We start from the raw sequence: 27,785 nt of genomic DNA on the forward strand, positions 1-27,785 counted from the left end.
TTTATTTACATTATCTGATTTTATGTCCAAAATATAGTCCTAAAACCAAGTGCAAATAGTAGTGATAACAGGAATCCAAAAATATTTTGTAAAGACTATTAAATGTGAATTTTTGGATGGGAAAATTTAAGGTAGCATATGTTTAAGAAGTCACCTTGTTTTTCCAGAGATGAAGTATAGTTATAATGACGGGAAAGGAAATATTATTCTTTATTAAAGAATATTGTTTTTATAACTAATATCCTTTTAATGACAACATCTTCTAATGCTTAAAAATGTCCTTATAAGTGCTCTCAAAACACATCTCAACTAGTTTTGTGAAAATAAATCATCTATCAACTATTTCTTAGTAAACACATGCAATGATAGAAAACATGAGTGGCTAAAGATTCATATCTTTAAAGGTTAGTAAATTTAAAATATGTTAAAATGAGCATGATGGTTCATATTTAGGGCTAATTTTTCTCTATTGCCTAAAGAATGAACAAGTATGAAGGGACTGACATTATCCTATAAATTCTGTATTTGCAGTTTAGTTAAATATAATTGTTGCTATTATTGATTCTGGCAGGGCAAGCAAAGAAATATCGAAAATTCTGATGAAATGTTTTCTATTAGAAATAGCTTACAAATTAATCAGTTCATGTGAAATAATCGATAATTAAAACTCATCAAGAAACTTCAAAATATTGCAAATTTTAAAAAATAAATAATTATTTCTTAAACTCTTCCTCATAGCTTCTTAATTGTCTTTTACATAAAAAGTCTGATTTCACTGAAAGATAGATTAAATTGTAGAAATATTAATATTTGTGATTTGACATTATTTAGAACTTTTTAATAAAAGTTATTAATTTTAATATTTTGAGAATGATGATGTATCATTAGCAATTGTTTTAAAGCAAAATAGTATCCATATCTATAAGGTAAATACAGGAAATAAAATTTCATGATACACAGGTACACATTGTAGAACGCTGTTAAATTGTCTTGTCAGCTACTAAAAATAAAGCATTTGACACTACCAATCACCTATAATTTTTCTAAAAAAATAATTCTTTAGTCAGCCTGAAATTGTATTGTTCTCACTTTGTATTAATCATGCCCTTTTCCTTCACAACTGAACAGCGAGAGTTCCTAAACTAGCATTCATTTGAACCGTTAATCACTTAAGAAGGAAAGCTTTGTTAGAGTCAGATTAGAAAGGCTTTTGAAAGCTAGACTGAGGATTTGGAAATTTCTATTACCTCCTTGACCAGAGTAGACTAACTAACGTGATATTTTTGGATATTTAATATAAGCATATAAGAGGCAGGGTGGGAATATTTAGCCTGTATTTCAGCCATTTGGTTATACATTAATGACTGAATTAAATAAATGATAACTGAATGAAAAGAAGTAATAGATAGAGAAAAAATAAATAAAAGATTTGGACAACTAACGTATAAATAGGAATTAAGACAAAAGCACTGTTAGTTAAAAGAAACTAAAAAGAGGAAGAACCAGTTTGTTTTGTTAGTTGGGTTCATAGTAAAGTTTTCTGTTTATTTGCTTTTGTTAATGTCCTTGAGGATAGGATAATATAAGGGGTTGATTTTGTTTATGTGTAACAAAAAAATCAAATAAGGGGGATAAAAGTCTCATATAAAAAAATGCACTAATGCTTTGAAGACAAATAAGAATTGGCGTTATAAATTTTAGGACCTTCAGATGATAGTTGTTAACTAATGCTATGAACAAAAATGTATCTATCAGGCAGAGCGAGGAAAAAAGGAGGGGGGAGGGATATCAAGAGCAAGAGGGAGAACTGTGGAGGATCAGGAACTACCATGTATTAGGAAATACACATACAATGTGGGAAGAGAATCTGGAGCCGATATAATTGACAAAGCATGCTTCAAAGGGAGACAAAGAGAAAATAGATTGCCTCATGCCATAGAAACCAACATGACCCTGGTGTGTAATGATTAAGAGCTACAGCTGCTGACCAAAAGGTCAGCAGCCTGGATCCACCAGGTGCTCCTTGAAAACTCTATGCGTTAGTTCTACTCTGTCCTATAGGGTGGCTATGAGTCGGAATCGAAACCAAGAGGAGGAGAGTTGCAAGGATGACAGATATGTTCAACAATGTAAAAACCCTCATCATGGTGCAGGGTGAGATAAATGGAAAAATACTCATTGTACTTAGTACATATAATATCATTCCTGGACCTCAGGGCAAAAGGAGAAAAGGTAAGTTTCAGAGATGAATTAACAGTGTTGGCACTCAGAAGAGGTGGCCAGTTCCAGACAACTCTGTCAAGATGTGAAAATAAAACAAGAGATAATGATAACATGTATTAATAATAGCTACTATTTATTGAAGTCTACCTGTGGTTGAAGTACTATGCTAAATACTTTATATTATCTCATTTAATCTTCAAAAGATATAATGATGCAGGGATGTTATCCCTATTTGAATATTAAAGAAATGTGATGTCAGAGGTTAAATAACTTCTCTTGTTCCATATGTTTAGAAAGTGTTAGAGTTGGTATTCAGACTCAAGTCAAACTAATTCCAGTAATGGTAGATGTAAGGGGCTCCTGGGCGGCACAAACGGTTAAACTCTTAACTAACTAGCCGAAAGGTTCGTGGTTCAAACCCACCCAAAAAAGAAAAGGCCTAGCAATCTGCTTCAGAAAGATTACAGCCTTGCAAACCCTATGGAGCTGTTATACCCTGTACACATTGGGTCACCGTGAGTCAGAATAGACTGTATAGCAGCTAACAGCAACAACAAGACGAGATGTCTGTGCAGGATTTTAAGTAGCAGATAAGTAACCTATAAAAACAAAAATCAAACCCATTGCCATCAAGTCGATTCCAACTCATAGCGACCCTATAATACAAATCCGTTGCCACAGAGTTGATTCCAGCTCGTAGCAGCCCTATAGGACAGAGCAGAACTGCTCCACAGGGTTTCCAAGGAGCCCCTGGTGGATTCGAACTGCTGACCTTTTGGTCAGCAGCTGAACTCCTAACCACTATGCCACCAGGGTTTCCATCAGCCCTATAGGGAAACAAAAATCCCTCCTGGACAGGGAACTATGAAGAAGGAAAGAGGGGGCAAGAGGGAGCTCTAACAGTGAGTTAACCAAACAAAAAAACCAAACCCGTTGCCATCGAGTCGATTCCGACTTATAGAGACCCTATAGGACAGAGTAGAACTGCCCCATAGAGTTTCCAAGGAGCGCCTGGTGGATTCGAACTGCCAACCTTTTGGTTAGTAGCCGTAGCACTTAACCACTACGCCAGTAGGATTTAAGTTATGCATAGCAAAATAAAGTTATTTAGGTATAGTTAACCATGAAGTTCAGACTTGATCACTCTGTTTTATACCTAAAGTCTAACGTTTCTAAATTAAGGGAGGTTAGAATGGATTAGTATATAGTGAAAATGGGGAAGACTCATTATGAGGAAGAGTTTGTTAGGGAATTAGTAAGAGAAAATGAAAGGCATTAGAGCACAATCAAAATCATACCTTTTTGTGACCCAACTATTTTTCCTTTTATTTTTGTTGTTGATACAATGTGTTTTCCATAATGGAGGGCGTCTGAGTTTTTGGTGGATAATATGATTTTTGTTTTATGCCTCATTCACAAATTGTACCCTCAGAGTCCAAAGGTACATATGTGTACCAAATAAAAATTTTCAAAATTCATGTTTTTCCTACCAAAAATTCAATGATTCAGTACACCTCTTACAATACCCTATAAAAACAGTAATTTGCAGCACACACCTATTTTTTCCATTTCAAACTGTTATATAGAGCCCTCCTGCTGGCAGTACATACTGTCAGTGGGACAGTAGCTTCCCAAATAAGTAAATAATAGCTGTATCATTTACTGGTCCTGAGAATGTTAAATAGCTCTGAACTTATACGGGCCAAGTTTGCACGGTTTTCTTTTGAAGTGTCCCCTCTACCCTCCTCACCAAAAAAAAAAAAAAAAAAACATTATAAGTAACCTGAATTTATAGATTAATAAAGCAAATCTGTGGACGGCTACTGGTAATATTACGTGAATTACCTCTGGCCTAACCAATTTATACTATAAACCGGTAATAAATTTTCTTACCACAGGCATCAGCATCAAAGAATAAAAGGAAAAAGACAAAAAATAGAGCGAGTAGCCATTGAATTACCTCTGTTATCACTGAAAAAGAGGGAGAGTAGTAGCATAGACTCAGACTATAAGTAATACGTGTTCACTAACCAGCTCTTGATAATAGTGGGCTCCATGAACCAGCAGATAATAATAATAGAATTGACCTCAAGTGTGTGAAAATACAAAACATTGCAAGAAAGTAGTCAGAGAGCCAGTCAGTTTTGGTTAGAAAGAACCAAGGATGAGGTGACTAGAAAAGAAAAAAGCATATGGAGGTTAAAAGTGGCCAAGAGCTGGTAAGGTGTTATAAAAAAAAAAAAGAAAGAAACATGGAAAATATGGTTATTTTGATTAGTTCAAATGACTGAAAATTTGAGATTATGAGCATAAACTAGTGATACTGTAAAAATATCAACATTACTCGATGGCACTGGGTGGGATATAATTAAACAATAAACATGCTAGATTTGTTATTGAGGGATTCTTATGAACATTCATAAAATGTATTTTATTCTACAGGTTTGTTATTTTAATGAGGAATTAGTTATCAACTCAAGGACAAAAGTTCCTTGCCTATTTAGGTACATGTATCTAATTACATCCATAGTAATTATATATTTTTTGTGCAATTGTACCCTTATTATAAGGGTTGGTTGACCCTTATTATGGTAGGTGTATTGATAAAATTTAAAATATTTCATCTAAATCCCAAGTACTATTTTAAAAAAAAGATACAAGTGAATTTAGTCGTATCTCAGACTTCTCAAAGTTGAAAATCTATCCCTGGATATTTTTCTAACAGTGATTCCATTTATAAAGTATATTTACTGATTATGTTATTGCTTGAAATTAAATATTTTAATTATATAAAATGTTCTTTAGAAAATACAGTGACCCTATCAGACAGAGTAGAAGTGCTCCATACGGTTTCCAAGGAGCAGCTGGTGGATTCAAACTGCTGATCTTCTGTTCAGCAGCCTGAGCTCTTAACCACTGCACAGTGTTTGTATTTAACGTCAGTCAATGAGGTCTTAGCTGCAACATTTTAGACTTCACCCTATATCTGTGGGGCAGAGGGGAATCTTTTCAGAGTTAACTAGATTTTCTTCTCTAGCACAGCAGCATGTGGACTGTAAATGTCAAATCTCCTATTCCTATCCTCTCCTATTTAGATTAAGGTATTTGAAGTAAAGGATGAAATTGCATTTTACTTTGCAAAGCTAAGTCCCTAGATGAATACTACGCAAACAGTATATTCATTTTTTATGATGACAAGGAAGTAATCGGTGACTTAGTGAAACTTTGGAATTTTGTTTGGAGAGTAAATATTTTCTCCTGAAGATGTCTGCTTTCGAGAAAAGATCTTAGGTGGAAATTTGGCCAAGTGTGGGAGAATTGCTTAAACCATGGACTGATTATCGAGTATTAAGTAGCTCTTAGTTCAAATGCATATGATCACTTTAACCACAAGCTCTGTTCCTGTGTCTCCTATCAGCAGTTGCGGCATCCAGCGATGAAAGCCAGATTCCTATAATTGCTGTGTCTGTGACAGTGGGAGTCATTTTGTTGGCAGTGGTTATTGGCTTTCTCCTCAGTGGAAGGTAAGAGAGGAAACTGTGAGTCTGATCTTTTGCAGCTGATTTCTTCCTTCCCTTGATCTGAACATTTGGCAATGCACATCCCAAAACAAGGCAAGCAAGCAATATGTCAGTGGATAGCCTTAATATACGGATGTTTCTTAAGTTTACCGTTCCATGTTAGTGCTAATTTTTTAAGCACACAATTTCTACTTTCCAGGTATGCTTTCTTCACAGAGTAGTATTAACTTGTCACTGTTGATTCTGTCATTAATAGGATCATATCTCTTTTTCTAATATAGTTTTTTTTTTTTAATCTGGATTTTGTTTTCTTCTCAAATGTATGGTTGCCTGCTCAATTTTAGTTATTGTATCACACACCCTATGCCTGCTTCTGCTAGATTTATAGGAATAGGGCTGATAATCCTAGTTAGTCAGCATTCTATTCTAACACACCGATGGGCACGAAGCAGACATTCTATCAAACATACATTTTGGGAAATAACCAGCCATTTTTAATTAATGCTTTAATTTTCAGATTCTGAGTGATTTCAACTTGAGCACATCAATGATGGTATATACTTATTTAAAGTGAACTTTATATTAATAAATACAGTAATATATTTATTGCTTATCTACATTTTTCTATTTAAACACAAATAGAAGGGGTAGAGTGTCAATAAGAGTTTTGGTAGAAGTCATTTTCTGACATTCAGCTGAGCATAATCAACCTACAACAAACTTTGTAATTGAATATATTTTCATTTTACCTGCAGGCCATTGTTAGAAGGCATATGCTGTAATGAGATATGTCCATTTGGAAAGGTTTTGGTATTAGACCATTATAGAAAACTTGATAAAAATCTCCATGGAAATATTTAAACCTGCACAAAAATGTGAAAATGTACTATAAGGTTTGAAAGAATGTCAGAAAATCAATATTCGTATTGATTTTGTTACTGCTGTACTCATTTACTTTTGACTCTTCAGCACCTCTTCAACTCATAAATATACAGAATTAGGTACTTTTCAATATACTGCATATTGTGTTCTGAAGAGATTTATAACTATACCCTTCAATTACCGTGGTAACAGTTTATTTTCATAAAACATTGTTATCCCATTTGAATATCCTTTCTCTTTATGTCTGAAAATTCATTTCTGCTAATTCTTGTTCACGTAAGAGTGTTCAGTGGTTCCTTACAAATGTTAGTAATAATCCATGACCTAATATTTGAATAGCAATTATGCATTTATGGAGTTTCTAGCTTTAAGCCAGTTTATGTTTTGTAGAGGGAAGTAATCCAAAGCCCCCCTTCTGGATGTGTGCTGTCCCACTGATCTCTACTCTCTGAAGTTACCTGGGCAGAATGCCTACCTGGATGCCTATTTAGATAAACAGATTTCACTGGTCTTGTCATAAAAATTGCTCAGATTTTGACCAAATAAGAGAATTACGATGATTGAGTTGTAACTACCAAGAAACATACTATGTGATAATTTGTCTTTTGTACCCCAAAAGGGTAGATAACTATGACGCATTTGCAGAGTTGGTTTGTAATATCATTAGTTTACTTCCAACTAGATATGACTTTGCTTTTTCTTTTGTAATAAGTCCAATATGCATTAATTATGTTTGGAGATATGAGGATGGTAATAAATTGTCTCCACATTTAGAAGAAATGAATAAAAATGGAGAGAAGAGCTAAACCTAGAAGCAATGAATTTTCAAGTTTCAGAGTTTAGGAAAGAGCTTACATGAAATATTAGAAGTATTTTATTGTAGACATAACAGTGTTCACTTAACTGAAGTATTATTAATGTGCATTTATTGATAATTTTTGAATAAGGATTCCAGCTTACCTATATGTTTATGAGCCCCTGTTCTCTAGAAATTTCCATCCTAAGTATATACATATATTTGACTTTTAAACAATCTATATATCTGTGTATATATATATATATATATATATATATATATCTATCTGTAACATTAACATCAGATGGAATGTTTGAGAGAAATTTCAATCTACCCATTAATTGCTAAATGAAGGATAATATAACTTTAGCAATCACGTACACAAACACACACACACAGTAAATTCCATATGTGGCTGACTTTCCTGTACAAACAAGAAAAATTTTGGTATAATTTCTCAGTCGTACTGGAAGAACATCAACACCCGAGAGACAAAGCTTAATTTTCTACATAACTACATCCATGGCTCCATAAGATAATTTTGTGAATGTATTGTTTCATAAATGTATATTACTTTGAAAAATAGGAACACCTTCTAAATAGTGAATTGCTTATTCATATTAAAAGTTTTGTAATACAATTTAATTTCATAACCCAGTCTAGAATGCTGAACTTAGTATTTTGAGTTTAGAAATTAAATTTCATTAAGAAATAATTTGTAATTTCTATATTTTAGCAGCAATCTTGCAGCAAATTTAATTCTTTTTGTTGTTGTTGAATCCCAGAAGGCATTTGATTTAGGGTTTAAAGATGTTCAACCACTGTATTTTACTCTTCATGTATAAGTCATTGGATGTTTGTATTATATATACTTACTTAAAAGCCAAGTGATATGATCCCTGGAAGACTTTCCCTACCTCTCTCAAGGGAATGAACTTAGTGATTTTTATGTGAACTAAGAATACTTTCCTTGTAGTTCCTAGAGTGTTCTGAATTAACACAATAAACAATGGTCAAGTAAAGGGTAAACTAAATGAAGAAACGTGATGGTAAAACTTGACACAATAGTGGGAAATTATGGTTGAGTTCTTGAAAATAGCCTGTCCCAGGAATGGTCTAAGAAGATTATATATAATGTTTTCCTCTCCTCTCTGTGACAAAATGATTGATAAACACATAATATAATGATATTTAGACTATCCTCTCACCTTGAACTTACTCTCTTTTATTCCTTTGATCATGATACTGTAAATCAGATCTTTACTCCTAGACAATATATATTTTAACTGAAAACAATTTGATACAGCAGAGGTGATATAGAAAAATTAATATTATTTTGATATATTGCAAAAATATCAATATTGAGTGTTTGTAATATTCACAATTTATATTATTATTTAAAAAAACTAGAAAATGTGGTAACAGATAATACACTGAATAGTATGAGATTAATCTTTTTAAAATTAAAAAAAAATCAATGCTCTTTTTTCTAAAATATACTGGGGAATGAAAAATATATCAACTATTGAGAATTTCTAATCCTTTTAGTTTAATTTAAACTGATTATGCAGAAGTCTTTTGGAATCGTCATACCTACACATAGTTTCAAAATGCCATGGATTGAATTATGTCCCCCCAAAATATGTGCCAACATGGCTAGGCCATGATTTCCAGTATTGTATGGTTGTCCTTCATTTTGTGATCTGATGTAATTGTCCTATGAATTGTAAATCCCAATCTCTTCCTGTGGTTAACAGGATCAGGTTATGTTAAAGAGGATTAGGTTATATGTGTTATGTTAATTAGCAGGATTATGTTGGGATGCAACAGCCTTACTCACGTCACAGCCCTCCTCTAATGTAAGTGGAGTTTCTCTGGGTTGCAACCTGCATCACTTTTTATCTCACTAGTGATAAAAAAAAAAAGGAGAGAGAAACCAGCAGACAGAGAGGCCCCCCAGGAGCAGAGCACATCCTTCAGACCCAGGGTTCCTGTGCTGAGAATCTCCTAGACCCAGGGGAAGATTCATGCCAAGACACATGTAGATCTCCAAGGAATGCTGGACCCACAGATGTTGAAAAGAGACAAGGAGATTCTCCCACAGCTGAGAAAGACTTCCTCTAGAGATGATGCCAGAATTTGAACTTCTAGCCTCCCAAGCTGTGAGAGAATAAATTTATTTTTGTGACAGCCATCCACTTGTGGCATTCCTGTTATACGAGCACTGGATAGCTAAAATAGAAATTAAATTTGGTAACAGGAGTGGGATGCTGCTCTGACAGATACCTAAAACGTAGAAGTAGTTTTGGAATTGGGTAATGTGAAGAGGCTGGAAGAGTTTTAAGGGCTCTAATAGTAAAAACCTAGATAGCCTGGAAGAGACTGTTAGTGGAATTATGGACCTCAAAGACAGTTCTGGTGAGGGCTCAGAAGGAAGTGAAGAGAGCTATAAAACCAGAGAAGTCACAGACTATGAGAAGCATCAGCAGAGAATTGGCTGCTGCAGAACGAGGAGACCAGCATGAGACCGTTCAGGAGCTGACCACAGAGCAAGAGAAAACTGAGTGCCTTCAGGCAGGAGGATTCCTGGCAGAGTGGGGTGCCTTCAGGCACTTATCAGTACAGCTAAAGAGCTTTGTAATACTTGTCTGAGCAGGGCAAAGGCCAGGCCAGCCCAAGAATTCCAAGGGGTCAAGGAGCCGAGAAGCCAAGAAACCAAGAAGCAGAAGCAGAAGAGACAAGAAGCATGGAAAGCAAGCTGCCTCAATCTCAAAGAGTAAGGCCAAGACCTCTGGGGTCTCAAAGGATGGGGACATGGCTTCTGGGGTTTCAAAGGATGGGACCACAGCCTTCTAGGTTTCAAAGAATCAGATTTTCACCACCTTAGTTCTGGAGTGTGGGGCTGCCATTCATGAGTTCCAGGAGCATGGGGCCAGATCCACTGCCCAAAGCTGAGAGACAAGGCTTCCATGCCTATGAGGTAGAAGAATGGGTCTTGCAGAGACCAAGAGATGGGGCTTCCCCTCAGTTGGGCTAGGAGAATGGGGCCATCCAAAGTTGAGGGAGTAGAGTTGTATCCCAATAGGCCTGGAAGGGGGAGCTGAAGCCCAGGGCCAAGTGTTCTCCACCCAGAATTCAGAGAGCATGCCCAACACCCAGAGTCTGGAGGGTAGGGTCACCACACAGATGGCCTCAGAGAACATGATTATTTTCATGCCTTAAGAGCTAATGTAAATTATTATGCTTTATTTATTTTTTCTTGGTGACAGTTATTCCTTCTTTCTCTCCAGTTTCATCCATTTGTAATGAAAATGTCTACCTTGAGCCTGTTCCACCATTGCACTATGGAAGCAGAAAACTTGTATTCTAGATTTCATAGGTTCATAGATGAAGAGGAAATTTTACCCAGGATGGAATTTGGACTTGGAGTTGATTTTCAGTTTTGGGGATGATATGATGTGGTGAAAGTATTTTACATGTGGCAAAGGCATGAATCTTGGGGGGCAGAATGATGGAATGTCATGAATTAAATTCTGACCCCCCCAAAATATCTGTCAACTTGACTAGGCCATGATTCTCAGTATTGTGTGGTTGTCCTCCATTTTGTGATCTGATGCAATTGTTTTATATGTTGTAAATCCTAATCTCTGCCTGTGATTACTGAGGCAGGATTAGGTTATTTTTGTTATGTTGATGAGGCAGGATTAGAGTTGGATGCAACACCGTTACTCAGGTCAAAACCCTGATCTGATGTAAGGGGAGTTTCAAAGGGTGTAGCCTGCATCACCTTGTATCTTACAAGAGATAAAAGGAAAGAGAAGCCAGCAAAGAGAGAGGCCCCCTGAGCACTAACTAGAAAGAAAAGCCAGGAGTGGGGTGCATCCCTTGAACCCAGGGTCCCTGCACTGAGAACCTCCTAGACCCAGGGACAGTTGATGTCAAGATACATGTAGATCTCCAAGGAACACCAGGCCCACAGGTGTTGAAAGATGACAAGGTTCTTCTCCCAGAGCTGACAGAAAAAGCCTTTCTCTAGAGTTGACATCTGGAATTTGAACCTCTGGCCTCCTAAACTGTGAGAGAATAAATTTCTTTTTGTTAAAACCATCCACTTGTGTTATTTCCGGTATAGCAGCACTAGATAACTAAGGCAAGTCGTAATATAGAAAGATTAATATCATTTTGATATATTGCAAAAATTTTGAGTGTTTGTAATATTCACAATTTATATTTTTATTAAGAACCTAGAAAATGTGATAATAGATTTTAACACATCGAGTACTATGAGACTAATTTTTTTCAAATAAAAGATCAATGCTTTTTGTTCTAAAATATACTGGAGGATGAAAAATATATCACATATTGAGAATTTATAAACCTTTTAATATAGTTTGAACTGATAATGCAGAATTTTTTTTGAATCTTCCTACCTACACAATTTAAAATAATACATATAGGTAAGTATTAGTCTTGAATGTAAAAGTCCTATTAGAAATAGCAAAGGATCGTATACCATCTTAGAAATTTACTAATTCAAAATTTTGTGATCTCCCTTTTAAAAGTGCTAAGTATCCCCATAGGACATTTTCAGCAGGGTTCAGATTCTGTTTTTACTACTTTCTTTTCTGTTAATCTTTAATTATCTTTCAGTGAACCTAGAAAACAATTGACATGTCCTCAGCAATTACTGACTAATTATCGTAGGATAAAAATTATCATAGGATAGGTATAAATAAAACCTCCTGATATGCATGACATATTGTAATTGTTTTTAATCTTTCTCTTTTATTGGTAACAATGTTGATAACTTTCATATTATATACTAATTTGTTTTTTTCTCATATATGTACTATTTTATAAACATAAATTTTTGAATCAACCAGTCTTTCACTAGGGATTGTCATCTCCACCTTCTTCCAATTATATCTTTAAGAATGTTATTTACTGTATCCTTTCTGCTCTTTTTGTCCCTTTTAAAGATGATCATCGATATTATTAAATTGACTTTTTTCCCCTGTGCTCCCCTTTTCAAACATTTAAATTCTGAATTCTGAAAATTGATTACTGAATGCATTTTAGTCTGTTATAAAGCTTAAATTAACAGAACTCAGTTGCCTAGAGAAAACAAAGGAAAACTCATCTTTCAGTGTACAGGAACTATATTTTTTTTGAGTCTTTCTAAATATAGACTTCATAGGGTTAAAGAGTAATTTTTATACTCTGTTTCAGACCCGTCATTGATAGTGTATTTATGAATATAATTAAATTTTAAGAAAATTTCACAGCTTTGCATTTTAAGTGCACGCATATGCTCAGAGGTAAAAGACACCCTACATGTTACACATGTATTTCCCAACATGCATGCACATACTCTTGCATATAAACACACAAAAAAGTGAGCACTCTTTGCCAACTTTGAAATGGAACAAAAGAAAAAACCTACAGCTCCTGGAGAGACAGAATGATTACCTCACGCTGCTTGCCCTTAGATAGGATTTTAAGGCTATTTATAATGTTACTTTCATGCTGTGGTGTTCCTGAGGTGATAAATTTATTCTGAGAAGTGGTTTAATTACTGTTAAAAAGGATTAACCACTTTCTGGGCAATGGATCTCCCCTCGTGTGTCCTGGTAATGTTCAAATCTTGTGGCTGGACCAAAACCTGTTAAAGCCTATTTTCCTCTGCGTTTCATTATACACTTGAAACTCAATTCATTTGAAATGTCTCATGGTAACCTGAGGTGAAAATTCTTCAGAAGTCAGTGGATACTAGACATGGAGGCTCATGAACCTGTCAAAATTATGATACTTGTGGTCATTCCAGAAACTTGGAGAATTAATGGGAAATTGTTAAGACTATGGAGTCTTAAAAGAATGGGTTTATATAAAACATTGCTTTAGGGTTTTCTTTATAACTTGAAAATAATATTACAATTTAGCCTTTTGTAATTATTTACAGATTTCTTAAAGTATAACAGATTGTAAGTGGTATATTCTTCCCAATCATTCAGTCTACAAACATTTATTGAACATATCAAACAAAACAGGTGCTGGGAATATGAGCGAAAATGACGTTGTCCTTTTCCCAAAATATTTCCACCTTTGTTTAGTAGCCTAATAAGTAGACAGAATTTTGTAAAGCAAAAGTACAACAGTTAGGGATAAAGAGAAGAGTTTTACAATAAAATTGGAATCCTCCATTCATAGTAGCATCAATAACTTTTTTTTAATTTGAGCCTAAAGGATGGATCTATTCTTTAATTCAAAAATTATTTGAGTTTTTACTATGGGCAAGGCACTGTTCTTATGTAAGCAAAAGAAATGGCTTGAGGGTAGAATCCCCTGAACTTATAAGCTTTCCTTCACTTTTATTTGGAGCTAAATAAAATAATTATGTAAGCCTTTTGAATGGAAATACTTAATTTAAACAGCTTTCAGAGTTCTGCTTATATCTGAATAAAAACATCGTGGCTTCTCAGGGAATACTTTTAAAGGGATATCAAGTATTAAAAAAAAAAAATATGAAGACAAGCCTTTTTGCATGAGTATCATAAGAATAATATTGATAATAAATGTAATAATACCTAACATGCACTACATAGACATGCTATTAAGACTACTAAGTGTTTTACATGTTATACCTCACTTAATATTTACAACAACACTATATGCAAGTACTAGTGCTTAGTGCTATTCCCAATTAACAGCTGATAAAATTGTAGTCTGCCCTATAGGGTCGCTATGAGTCGGAATCCACTCAACGGCACTGGGATTAAAATTGTATTTTTCCTGTTTGCACTTAGCAAGGGGCAAAGTGGGCAAATTCCACCTTTGTTGCTAACTGAGTGGTAAGGATCAGCATGAATCCAATCCCTAAAATTTAAGGATGGATCCAGTTCTCACTTTCCCACTTCTCCATCCTTGCCAGCAGCTGCTCATGTGGCTCACTGTTCCCAAGCCAACCCACCCAGAATCAGGTCAGAGCTCACAAGTTAGACAGACACCATCGTTCAGACCAGCTGCTCATGCAGCATTTCTCAGACATTTTGCTGTTGTGTGCCATCAAGTCAATTCTGACTTATGGTGACCCTATAGGACATAGTAGAATTGCCCCATAGGGCTTCCTAGGCTCTGATCTTTACAGGAGTAGATTGCCATGTCTTTTCTCCTGTGGAGTGGCCTACCTTTCAGTTAGTAGCCAAATGCTTAATGATTGTACCACCTGGGCTCTTTTTCTTGGACCCTAGCCACTCAGAAAGGCCTCTGGGTGGTGCAAGTGGTTTATGATCAGCTGCTAAGCTAAAGGTTGGTGATTTGAACCCACCCAGAGGCTCGCTGAAGGAGGGCCTGCAAACTGCTTCCATAAAGACCACAGACAAGAAAACCCTATGGAGCAGTTCTATTCTGTAACACATGGGGTCACTTTGAGTCAGAATTGACATCATGGCATTTTTTAAGCCACCCAGAGGTAGTTCAGAGGTCATATGTTAGGAGGACACCTTATTTCAGACTGCCAAATAGGCAGATAACCTGCCCCTGCTGGTTCTCACTGCTCTTTTAGGTTTGTTAATTCACTGGAAGGATTCACAGAATTTCATAAAGAGTATACTCTTTGGCTACAATACTTATGGCTACAACTTTATTACAACCAAAAAGACTATAAACAAAGAGACACATAAGGTAAGGCCTCGGAGGGGTCACAGCAAGGAACTACCATGTCCCAAAGAGGGATGTACTACCCTTGCCTTTGCATGGTCACCAAATAGGAAGCTCCTCTGAGCCTTAGGGCTCAGGGCTTTTATCAGCCTTCCCACATGATCATAAAAAATTACATCATGTCTTCTGAGACTTAGTCAACATGGGCCACCAGGTATTATATCTTGGCCTGGTCAGCCCTACTCAGGTGTGAGGTGTGGTCTCCTATACTTGACCGTTCTAAGAAGTACATTGCTTATGGGTGTTACTGTTTATTTCATAGGGCTGTCTATTATTTGGCTGTGAGGTAATCTCTGGAATTGGCTTCAATTCCATGTTACAAGCATGATATACGGCTGTAATCTTGTTGTGGTTCTTCTGGTCTCTATCAGACTAGTAAGTCTAGTCTTTTTAATGAATTAAAAATTTGCTCTACATTTTCTCCCACTTTAACTGGAAGCTTGTATTGTGTTCCTGGTCAGAGCTGTCAGTAGTGATAGTTGGGCACTATCTAGTTCTTCTGGTCTCACGCTAGTGGAGGCTATGGTTCATGTGGACCATCAGTCCTTTGGACTAATTGTTTCCTGGATTCCTTGGTTTTCTTTACTCTCCTTTGCTCCAGATGGGAAGAGACCAATAGTTGTATCACACTGGTTCTTGAACATTGTAAGAATGGCCAGCCTTAAGGCTTTTACATTGACTCTGCTGCTTGATACTCCCTTGCTCCAGAGAACCTCATGGTTGCATGCTTATTTCTTGCAATTTTTTCTCAAATCTCATCCTTTCAATTGGACTTACTAAAATGATAACTTTCAGCTTCTTCCTCTGCACACCAGATCACCCATATTCTTTCTTTCCTTCATAACTCTTATTGCCATTCATATAACACAAACATATTTCTTCTGTTTGTTTGAACTCCAGGAATGAAAGGATGTTTATTTGTGCTTTTTCCCTCTGAAATAGTATCTAGGACATACAATGTTAAATTTGAATTAAAAAAAGAAAAAGTTATGTAATTTTTCCTGGTGTACCAGTAGCTATTGAGGGCCTGTGACTTGAAATTAGCTCTGAATTTAGGAGTCTTGCTCTTCACTATACAACTTTTCCATGAACTGATTGGAAGTATTAACTTTAACACTATCTTTATTTGAAGTACATTCAATGCATGATCCTTCAACTGTGTGATTTTGATGAAATGATGAATTCTTATGTACAAGCCCACTGATTATCTACTGCTAAAAATTATGCTGTTGGCATTTTTTAGATATTCCAAACTGGTCAGTGATATGAACAAAATACCTCTTAGAAATCAGTGTCACTTGTATATGATGCTAAAGTAAATAGCAAATGCAGTGGATTTTGTGGATTCTCCCTCCACTTTTCACTGGAAAATTATACCTGGTAAATGGTATTTATGTTAGAATTACTTGCATCGATGTCAGCAACTCCATGATACTTCCCAATTATGTGAAATCTGATTTATTTACTGTATGTATTCCCTCAAACCTTCTTTTCCCATTAAGATAGTTTTAGTTCATCACTTTATGTATCTGTCTCCCCTTATAGATATGTGTGCATCTTGAACATACATATTACACTACAGGTTCTCAGTAAATGTCTGATGACTATAAAACTGAAGGAGTCAAACCAGGTATTTAAGATTCTTTAAAATATTCATTAAACTACCTTTCCAAACTTACCCTACATGTTTTTCTTCTGGACTTCTTTGGTTGCAAATGACAGAAGCTGAATTCCAAGTGCCTTATCTAAAAGAGGGAAACCCTGGACGGCTGCTAACCAAGAGGTCGGCAGTTCAAATCCTCCGGGCGCTCCTTGGATACTCTATGGGGCAGTTCTACTCTGTCCTATAGGGTCGTTATGAGCTGGAATCGACTCAATGGCCTTGGGCAGTTTGTGGGTATCTAAAGGAGAATTTATAGCTATGATATAATGTCACTGTGAATCAGAATCGACTCGACAGCAACAGGTTTTTTTTGGTATAGCTGAAAAATTCCAGAGAGTGGAAAAAAAAATCCTAATTATAGGTACTGACGTCTAAATGATTTCCACTTTACAATTTGAGGTGCCTTACTCAAGAATCATCTGGCACAAATAGGGTAGTTAAAGCCTTAAAGCCACTGATCAAAATGAGGTTATTTGGCTAGAGCTTTGGGAACTCTGATCTTGAGAGGTAGGTTGGAGGAGAAAGATTCAGCCAAAGGAGAATAAGAAGGAGTCAGCTGTGAGGTGGCAGGAGACCAGTCATTTGTGTGATCACAGGTAGGAGAATGGCCACTCGATTGAATCCTATTGAGAACTTAACTAAGAAGAGGATGGAGAAGTTGCTACTGGATTCTTCAGCCCTTGCCTGAGTCTTTTCTGATATTTCCAGCAAATGTCCAAGAAAGCACTGCCTTGGCCCAGTTAGGTTTCCCTCTGAATCCAGGTCTAATGACTATGGCCGAGGAAATGCAGTGCACTGACTGGTCAAGTCTGTGGTTGGAGCTCACACAGGAACCTGACGATCGGGTCATTCCCATACAAGACACATGAATTGAAAATGAGGAAAGAGGATCTCATTCTGTACATTCGCTCACACCCTCCATTTGCTTAGGACATCCTTTCTACCATCTCCCAATGTGTAGATCTTTTCCATTTGTCAAAATCCACATTATACATTCTTTCCAACATAAAGCTTTCCCTAACTCTCAGAGTAAGGCACTCTCTCCTTCCCCTATGTCTCAGAACAATACATCAGTAATTTTCATTGAATTTAACACTTTCAACCTCAAATTACAATAAATTGTAACCATCATATCTCTCCTGCCCTTCAGTAAGTACTTTGAGGATAAAGACCTCTGCTCTGTGGCTTTCCCAAATAATCTAATGGATTGAATATCTCATAAATAATTGAATTCAACGTAAATTGTGCATCAGTCTGCATTTGAAGTGTTCTGTCACTTTTTTCCCTATTAATAAGTAAAATGAAAAATATTGGTAACTGTGTCATAGGCATAATTGAAAACCTAACCCTTAATACGCTTTCTTCCCCAATACTAAAACATTTGGTACCATCAGAAAATAAATGCAATTATTTCAAGCAGTATCGCATAGAAATTAAGAAATCTTTATTAGCTTACAATATTATTAGTTTACTTCTTGACATGCGAATACCTGTGTGATTATGCACAGGGTAACATCAAGCAGCAATAGATGTTATACATAATAATGTACATAATAATAATATATATGCATGGATCAATACATTTGTAATCTTCCGATTCTCTTAGGGTTTGTGGACATAATGTATATGTTAATAAATTTGGCATCTTTAACATAACTAGGATTATATATTTCAGAAATTGATTTTTATGATAAAAAAAAAGCCTTTAGTAAAATATTTTATCTAATACTATTTTATTTTAAAACAGTGATAAATAGAAAAATATTACTAATCAAACATGCAATCACTGATTTTAGAAATGATCTCATTAAAAGAAAAATCTCAGTTTTTTATCAATTATCAGTAGAGATGACTTTATAAAACTATAATGAATTCAGACATGTATATTGATTTAATATCTGGGAGTTGTTATCCCTTCTATTTTCTTATGATTACATGCTTATTTTCTTCAAAGGCTCCGAATCAAAGAGTAAATCATAATTTATTAATAATTGACAAATGAGTATCAGGACAAAGTAATTCTAAGGAAGAAGACCAGGAGCATAGCAACAACTAATTGCCCACTGTGGGAAGTAGATCATCCCAGGAAACTGAACCCAAGAGAGTTACTGGCTCAATTGCTTAACATTATTGAATATCCCACCTGCCATTTCTCGTAGATCATATACGTAAACATCACTGCAACTTTCAGGAAGTTATATTGAGACAAACATTTGACAGGAAAGACTCCATTTATAATATTGGAAACAACAGGTTAATAGCATTGATTGACATTTCAAGGAAGATGCAAATCATTTTAGTAAAGAAACTAGAGACTGTCAGATTTCATGAACCAAGAATCAGAGAGGAGGTCAAAAGCCTAACCAAAAGAGCAAAATGTGCTCTATGTCTGTAGCTTGATTTGCAGAAGTTCTTGTCCTCTAAGGACATGCCTCATCCCCTGAAATAAGGAACTGGCTGGTATACCAAAAAATGCTGGGGTCTGGTGGAAGGCCCAGCCATATTTGTGATACTCTTACCACACCTCCCAGAGTCCACAATGGCAAAGACTCTCACAGAACTTGATAGCCCACTCCACAGAAAAAATCAATAGTAGTATCCTATGCCAAAAGTTAAAAACATCTATTGAGCAAAATGTCAGTTAATTTCCTGAGCCATGTCTAAAAATAATAAAAAAAAAGGAGTATACTTATTATGGGATTGCTGAGAAATGAAGCAAATGAACAAAAGAATATTCCACGTGATTTGACACATTGCCTTGAAGCCACAGTTGATGAAGATCTGTGTCCTTTCTAAGTCCTGAAAAGGAATAAATGTTCCCAAATGAGCAACTCAGTCTCAAACGGCTGAATTCTTTATTATGCCATGTGAATGGACTGATTTATATACCAGGTATCTCTTACAGTTATAATGCTGAAAAGGATATTCTATCCCAACTGTCTTCCTTACCAAAATCAACAAATAGGTTTGGAACTATTTCAAATACTGGTTTAATTTGGGCTGGGCTGGGCTGGGTTTAATTCAGTTGGGACATGAGTGAGGAGAGCTGAGCTATCAAGTTATTTTACTTGTACTTTTATTAGATATAAGCTGTCTGCTGGCATTGCATTACATGTGGTGGCTACAGGTGCCAAACATTTGCATTCCCAGGTTCTAAGAAAACTTCAAAGAAAAAAAAAGGTTCCTGAGTGCAGTGAATTCTGTGCTAAATAAATTCACTAAGTTCTCTTATTTCTTTATTTATTTTTATTGCTGGGCTTGGATATTTTCTTCACCCATCTCTTATTCCTTGCTTCTGTCTCATTATCTCTTACTCCTCTGACTTTAATCTCACAGAAAAATAATATACTGCTTATGTATTAGATTTTTGGCATACATTTGCTCTCAATAGTCTATACACATTTTTTCTTTTCTTTTGTGACTATTATCATTGCAGATAGCAATGCGAGTAGATTTTCTTTTTCGTATTTGAGCTCCTACTTCAAATCATTGTGCTTTTTTTTTTTTTTTTTTTTTTGAGTCCCTGGATGGTGTGAACAGTTAATGCACTCAGCTACTGACTGAAAGGTTGGGCCTTTGTGTCCACTTAGAAGAGCCTCAGAATTAAGGCTTAGGATCTTCCACTGAAAAATCATCGATGAAAACCCTATGGTCAAATCTCGACATAAGTCAGAGTTAATTTGTGGGCAACTGAGTTTTAACTTTAAATTACTTTGTCTTTTTTTTTTTTTCTTTTAATAATTGTTATCTTTTTCTTTCTGTTAACATGACCTGGCCTTGGATCCCTCATCTCCGTGATGGTCAGTGTTTGTTGTGTTCTCTTGGGCCAGAGTAGACTGACAGGCAAGAGAAGATTGCTGGGGGTTTATTTAGTTGTTTTACCTCTTCCCACATCCCCACTTTTATCCTGGAAGGCCAGTTGTCTTCAAGTTATCAAGCTGGGACCTCCCCATGGTGAAAGTGGTGGGGGAGCTTCTCCTTTTCTTAGGCTTTTCTTAGACTGTTCTTGACTACCTTCACAATTGCAAATATTCAGTGTCCTTCCAAACTCTTTGTTCTGTAAGATTAATATTCCCATGTATTTTACAAGCTTCTGTTCCCATCTTCTAAAGTTCCCATGATTTTGACATTGGGAGATCCTAGTGCTTCTCTGACACGGCTATGCCTAATTCATTTGATTTTCCAGAAACAAAATTACTAGCCATTTGTGAGAACTGATTCTTTTCTTAGATGATGGACAAATCCTGCTAAAACAAAACAAAATAAAAAACATTGTACACATTGAGGTATAACTGAAACCATGTAACTTTATTAAATACTTTTATTTTAATACTATTTACCATTTCATATAGAAAGATATCTGTACCAAAATCTGAAGAACCATTGCACTAAGAATGTAAAATATTATGAGAACATATAGTTACAGAGAAAAGAGTTGAATGAATATGTAGGACTATAAAATGAAGTTAAATACTTTCTATATTAAGATTAATCATCCCTACATGTATTAGAATCTTCCCACAAATCCTCACAGCTAAAGCCCTCAGTGAGATTTTTAAGGATGCCAACACCAGATGGTACTATTCTGAGGATCCCAATTTTCAATATATCCATTCAACCAATATAGATATTAAAGATAGAGACCTGTTCTAAGTTTCTTAATTTACTGGAAGTGAAGTTATCAGGAAAAAAATCTTTAGGTTCAATCTTCCTGAAACAAAACATTGAAATATCATTTTAGCTACCCAAGTGATGAATGTCTAAACAAATGAGGGTTTAAAACAAATGTTATTATCAGGGCTGTGCCATAAATATAATTTGTTTTTGCTAGCAAAATTAGCATTATTTTTTGCAACTTTATCTGTCCCTATTTTTCACTCTACCATTCCCAAAATAAATTAAAACCTAAAATAATGGAGCACAAGGAAGTTAGTCGTGACAGCTGTATACTCCTTTCAAAGGAATCTCAGAAATAGGCCTCACTGATCTGTGAAATGACTGAGGAAAAAGTTCAGTGGAAGAGCTTTGTAGTAACTTTAGGCTTCTAGAAATGGAGGCAATTGGTGTTACATTAAGGAATTCATGTCTTGCTCATTAGAGACCTGAACACATGATTCAGTGTTCTGTTTATCAACACTAGTGTGCCAGGCCAGGCTCTGTTTATTGAGGAGCATAAATAAGACGGCAGTTGATTGCAAAGTTGATTCAATACATTTTTTTTCTTTTATTGAGCTAGTAAACAGTCTCTCTTCATACATTTCACCTTATAGTAATAGAAGTCTCTTAATAAGCTTAGAGTTTAATATTAAAATATAATAATAAAAACAAAAGTGAAAGGAAAGACCTTAAAAAATGAAGACACACACATAACTGTGAATTTCTTCTATTAGGTGGCCAGATAGGTAACTAGTCCAAATCAGCAGCATCATTTTGAATTCTACTGGTTTTCACGCACACACACAAAAGTAATTTTAAAGTTGATGAGCTGACATTGGTTAAGTAAGATTCTGATTTATCAAATAACTTTAGAAAAGTTTTTTTTTTTTTTTTTTACAAAACACAGAAGGGCTGAGAAAGAAAAAAAAGAAAAGCGAGTTTGAGATAAATGTGAAATTTTTTTTTTCTTTTCTTTCCTTAGTGGTTCTTAATAGCAAACGATTTTTCTTACCTGCCTGTTTGCCAGATTTTGAGATCTGATATTTGTTTAAGATTGCAGTCCGCTCTAACTATATGATGCCTACAATGTCCTATTTTCTACCTGCTGTTGGTGAAGAAATGTGGGCGTTCAGGAGATTTATAACAAAACACCATACCTGATAAGCACATGTATAACAAATATTTTTGAAAAAGATTTAATATTTTGTTGACTATAATATAAATTATATATTGTTTAATAATGGATTATACAATTTGGAGCTACAAAAAAATCAACAACAACAGTTCAAAAAGATTTCTTATTAAACATTAAACTTGCAATTACTAGAAATCCATAATGATAAATGTAAAGAAAAAGCTCCTGGTTTAAATAGATAGAACCAAGGATAAAATTTATAGTTAACTTAGCAAAACCATTCTTCATTTATTGATAATATAAATTAACATTGTAAACACGTTTACAGGAGAATTATTTAAAGTGTTTTTAAGAGAGCAAATTGTTTTTAAGCACCTCCAGGCACTTTAGAATTTTTTATTAACATATAAACCATTAATTTTCTAATTACCATCTATTCCTTTTTTATTTATTAAGTAAAGTCCCCTGAGACTATTATAAGGTACATCATTCAGTACAACAAGTATTTGTTGAGTACCTATTGGATCAGTGCTTCCCAACCTGGAGGAAATTTGGAATTGAGTGCTTCTTGACTGCCAGGCACTTTACTAAATGCTTTTGAATCTATTGTTTCCTTTAATATAAGGAGCCCTTGTGGCACAGTGGTTAAAGAATTCAGCTGCTACCTGAAATGTTGGTACTTTGAATGGACCAGCAGCTACATGAGAGAAAAATGTGGCTGTCTGCTTTCATAAAGATTTACAGCCTGGGATACCCTATAGTGCAGTTCTGCTCTGTCCTATAGGGTCACTATAAGTTGGAGTCATCTCTATGGCAGTGGGTTTTTTGAACTTTTGAAAAATAATGTGACCAGGTCACCGCAATAAAGTTGTTCAATGTAATGGCTCTTGTGTATAGCCTGGGCATAAGTATATTCAAAATGCTCCCTCCCCACTTGCTTTTAATCTGCTTCCAGAATTGGGACCACTGTTTTATGTGTGAGTAGAAAACTGTTGATATATAAAATCTCTACTCTTACAGCATACAATATAGATACTCCATAAATGTTTGCTAGTAATGAGAATGGTTGTGCCTTCTACTGCATTAAAACTTTACAAAAGGTGATTAATATATGGTGAAATTTACTGTGAGTTCAAATATCTGTCGGTTGTATTTAACATGTTCAATAACATTCTCTAGTTGCATCATTTTCTTTACATCATAGCATTTGTGGAAGAGATTTATCCCTGCTCCATTGGAGTGATTAAAATTTCAGTGAATCATCATGGAAGTATAGCTTGGGAAAATAAATAAATAAAGTGGAGTCTAAATATATTTCATTTTTAGTTTTCTTTTTCTTTCCTTTTAGTTTGATATTTCAGGCCCTAATAGTTGTCTTCACAGTACGAAAGAAGGAGAATATCTGATCTCAGTGATAAACTAGTTTTTGTTTTTGGAGTTTTGTTTTTGTGGCTTTGTCCTTAGATAAAGGGTGGTTGCATATGGAAAGCTTACTTTGAAAGAGTTTTGGATTTTGTTTTTATTTTATAAATATTTGAAATGTGTATAATCTTATTTAAGGTTTACTTTAGCCATTTATATATTCAATCTCTATTTTAAACATGCATTTACATAAGATACTAGTGAATGTCACTCCATCTGAGCAACTCTGGCAAGCAACGGAGGCTTTGTAGAGGAACAGAGTTCTGGAGTATAGTAGCAGGCTCCCTTTTTAGAAGACATGTGTCTGCTGGGGGAACACATCAATTGTATCTTCAGGCTCCATTTCCGACTGTCCGTATTACAATCCCCATGGCAGCACCTCCTCTGTATTGTTCCCTACCACCTCAATTGGAAAATGCATGAAGAGGGCCATGGATTGAGAACACAAGGTTTTAACCTCTAATGCATTATTGATCAGAAGCAGTGATGGAGGAAATTTTTGTCTCGTTCCTGACTTTAATAGGAATTTTTCTAATGTTTTGTAATAAGTAAAAACAAAATATTGTGAAGTAGAAGAAAGCCTGGCTCTTGACATAGGACCTTCCACCATCTAAAACAGTACTTAAGGGGGCCAAGACCGTGGAGTAGTAGGATGCTTCTGGTGGTCTCTCTTACAACAAAGACCCAAAAAGCAAGTGATTCAATTATATATGACATTCTAGGTGCCCTGAACATCAAAGGCAAAGTTGAGGAATTGGACTGAGTGGCAGGGGGAAGGAGAGATGGTTTAGAAGCAGTGAGGATTTGCCAAACCTGACACCACTGGGAACTGGCACCCTGAAGGCTGGATCCGTTGGCATAGCATGAGCATCCTGAAACAAGCAGTGGCACTCTGGTCACATTTTCCACATCAGGAGAGACCGAGCAGTGGAAAGTTTACTCATGCCTCTGGGGTCAACGAAGAGCTGTGCACTCTGCATAAGATAAGTACTTGTGTCTAATCTACCATGTGGACCAAAAAACACCATTTGGAAAAAAAACTCTTTCCCATTTAACTGACCCCTCCCCACTCTGTACCTGGTCACAAGCTGGCTTCAGTGATAGCTGCTTTTCCTGGGCTGGAAGTGAGACCTGTAGTGCATCCTGAGCCATCCCCCCAGCCTTGGAGTAGGAACAAATTAACAAACAGGGGAAAAAATAATCTGCTGGCTCCCCTAAACTGGAAACTCAGGGCAGAAACAGCTCCTTTGCTTAAGCACAGGCATATGCAGTTCACGGACTTTGAATGCCTTTTACCCCTGCATAGACTTGTGTGGGCCCATTTTAGCAGTGTAGGCCCTCATCAGCACAGCACAACAGGTACGTTCCTGAAGTCTAACTGCAACAATTTCAGCTATATGGTAGAGAGGAAGGTTCTTGATGTTTGACATTGCTCTGTCTATAAAGCAGGGTCCTCACCTATCCACATCAGGGGCCTGAGGACTGGTGGCTTTACCCACACTACCTACCCACCCTTGACAGGGGTCCAAGGATAAGTGATGCTTCCCAGTCCTTTCAGCCAACAGCATGGGGTACCCATAATCCAGATGCAAAACCCACCCATGTAGATGCTCCAGGGAACAGGGACATGCTTTCCTCACAGATACTTGGGACAATTGTCAGTCCCTGCCTTGTTCAGTGTGTGACACCTACTGCATCCAGATGCCTGTACCTACACCAATCACCCCGCTCATCTAAGACTCTAGGTGAGAATCTGCCCCACACACTTGGTGATCGACTACCTGGACACCTGAGCTAAATCCATACAAGAAAAATAAATGGACTCGTTGGCTCATATATACCTAGTAACAGCTCTAACTACCTGGTGATAGGACTTTAGAGCTTCAAAGACACCAATATTAAGACTAGCTCTTTTGAGCAGCCTATTTGGGAATATCAAAACAAAACAAAACAAGAAGCTAGGAAAGAGTAAGCAAAAATAAAATAAATGAGTGCAATAACTTATTGATGGCTCAGAGACAATAGTCAATATCAAATCACATAAAGAGGCAGAACAGCAAGCTCCCAAAACAAAGAATCAAGAAATCCTGTGGATGAAGAGAGTTTCCTGAAACTACCAGAGGTAGAATACAAAAGATTAATATACAGAAGTCTTCAAGGTATCAGGAAGAAGATCAGGCAAAATGCAGAACAAGCCAAGGAAGGCACAGACATAGCATTAGAGGAAATTAAGAAGATTAGAGAAGAGCATAATAACAAATTTAATAGGCTGCAAGAATCTGTAGAGAGACAGCAATCAGAAATTCAGAAGATTAAAAATAAAATTTCAGAATTAGACAACTCAATAGAAAGTTATAAGAACAGAGTTGAGTAAGTGGAAGTCAGAATTAGTGAGATTGAATATAAAGCACTTGACACCAACATATTTGAGGAAAATTCACATAAAAGAACTTAAGAAAATGAAGAAACCCTAAGATTATGTGGGACTCTATCAAGAGAAATAACCTGAGTGACTGGAGTACCAGAATGGGGGGAGGGGGATAACAGAAAATACAGAGAGAATTGTTGAATATTTGTTGGCAGAAACTTCCCTAATATAGTGAAAGATGAGAAGATATCTGTCCGAGATGCTCATAGAACCCTACACAATGTAGATTCCAAGGGAAAGTCAACAAGATATATTATAATCAAACTTGTCAAAACCAAAGATAAAGAGAGAATTTTAAGAGTGGCCAGGGAAAACCCTGGTGGTGTAGTGGTTAAGAGCTACAATTGTTTACCAAAAGATTGGCAGTTCAAATCCAGCAGGCACTCTTTGGAAACCCTATGGGGCAGTTGTACTCTATCCTTTAGGGTTGCCGTGAATTGGAATTGACTTGACGGCAATGGATTCGGTTTTTTTTTGTTTTGTTTAGGGATAAATGAAAAGTCATCTTACAATGGATAGGCAACAAGACTAGGCTTGGTCTATTCATTGGAAACTATGCAGACAAGAAGGCAATGGGATGACATATAAAGCCTTGATGGAAAAAATTGCCAGCCAAGAATTATATACCCAGTGAAACTGTGTCTTAAATATGAAGGTGAAATTAGGACATTTCCAGATAAACAGAAGTTTAGGGAATTCACAAAAACCAAACCAAAATTACAAGAAATACTAAAGGAAGTCCCCTGGTTAGAAAGTCAATAACAGCAGACAACAACCTAAGACTAGAACACAGGACAGAAGAACCAGATATCAACCCATATAGGGAAATCACAAAAAAATACATCAAAGCTAAAATACTCAAAACAGTGAAACAGAGATGTCATTATGTAAACGATGACAACATTAAATTAAAAAAAAGAGATCGAAAGGTGTAGACATAGATCTTTCATATAGAGAGGAAGCCAAGACGATATAAAGAAATAAAAATTTGGTTTAAACTTAGAAAAATAGGGGTAAATATTAAAGGAACCAAAAAGGAGACTAACAATGGAAAACAGCAAAAGACAATATATAAAGAAAAACTACTCAACACAGAAAATTAAACGGAAAAAAACTGTCAACAACACATACAAAAAGAGACATCAAAATGACAGCACTAAACTCATACCTGTCAGTAATTATGCTTGACTGTAAATGGACTAAATGCACCAATAAAGAAACAGAGAGTGGTGGAATGGATTAGAAAAATGATCCATCTATATGCTGCCTACAAGAGACACATCTTAGACTTAAAGACAGAAACTAAAACTCAAAGAATAGAAAAAAAAAAATCAAGTAAATAA

At 35.8% G+C, this 27,785-nt stretch overlaps 1 protein-coding gene across 1 annotated transcript in view; it reads left to right on the forward strand.

Annotated features, from left to right (window-relative positions):
• The first annotated feature begins 5,236 nt into the window (after positions 1-5,236).
• LOC100661279 (ephrin type-A receptor 5) overlaps positions 5,237-27,785 on the forward strand; it is a 68,567-nt gene continuing 46,018 nt past the window's right edge. The window contains exon 1 of the mRNA XM_064285756.1: positions 5,237-5,747. The gene's annotated coding sequence lies outside the window, so the exon portion shown is untranslated. The remainder of the gene's footprint in view (positions 5,748-27,785) is intronic.

This window comes from Loxodonta africana, chromosome 5 (genome assembly GCF_030014295.1).
Source record: "Loxodonta africana isolate mLoxAfr1 chromosome 5, mLoxAfr1.hap2, whole genome shotgun sequence".
Classification (NCBI taxonomy): Eukaryota; Metazoa; Chordata; class Mammalia; order Proboscidea; family Elephantidae; genus Loxodonta; species Loxodonta africana.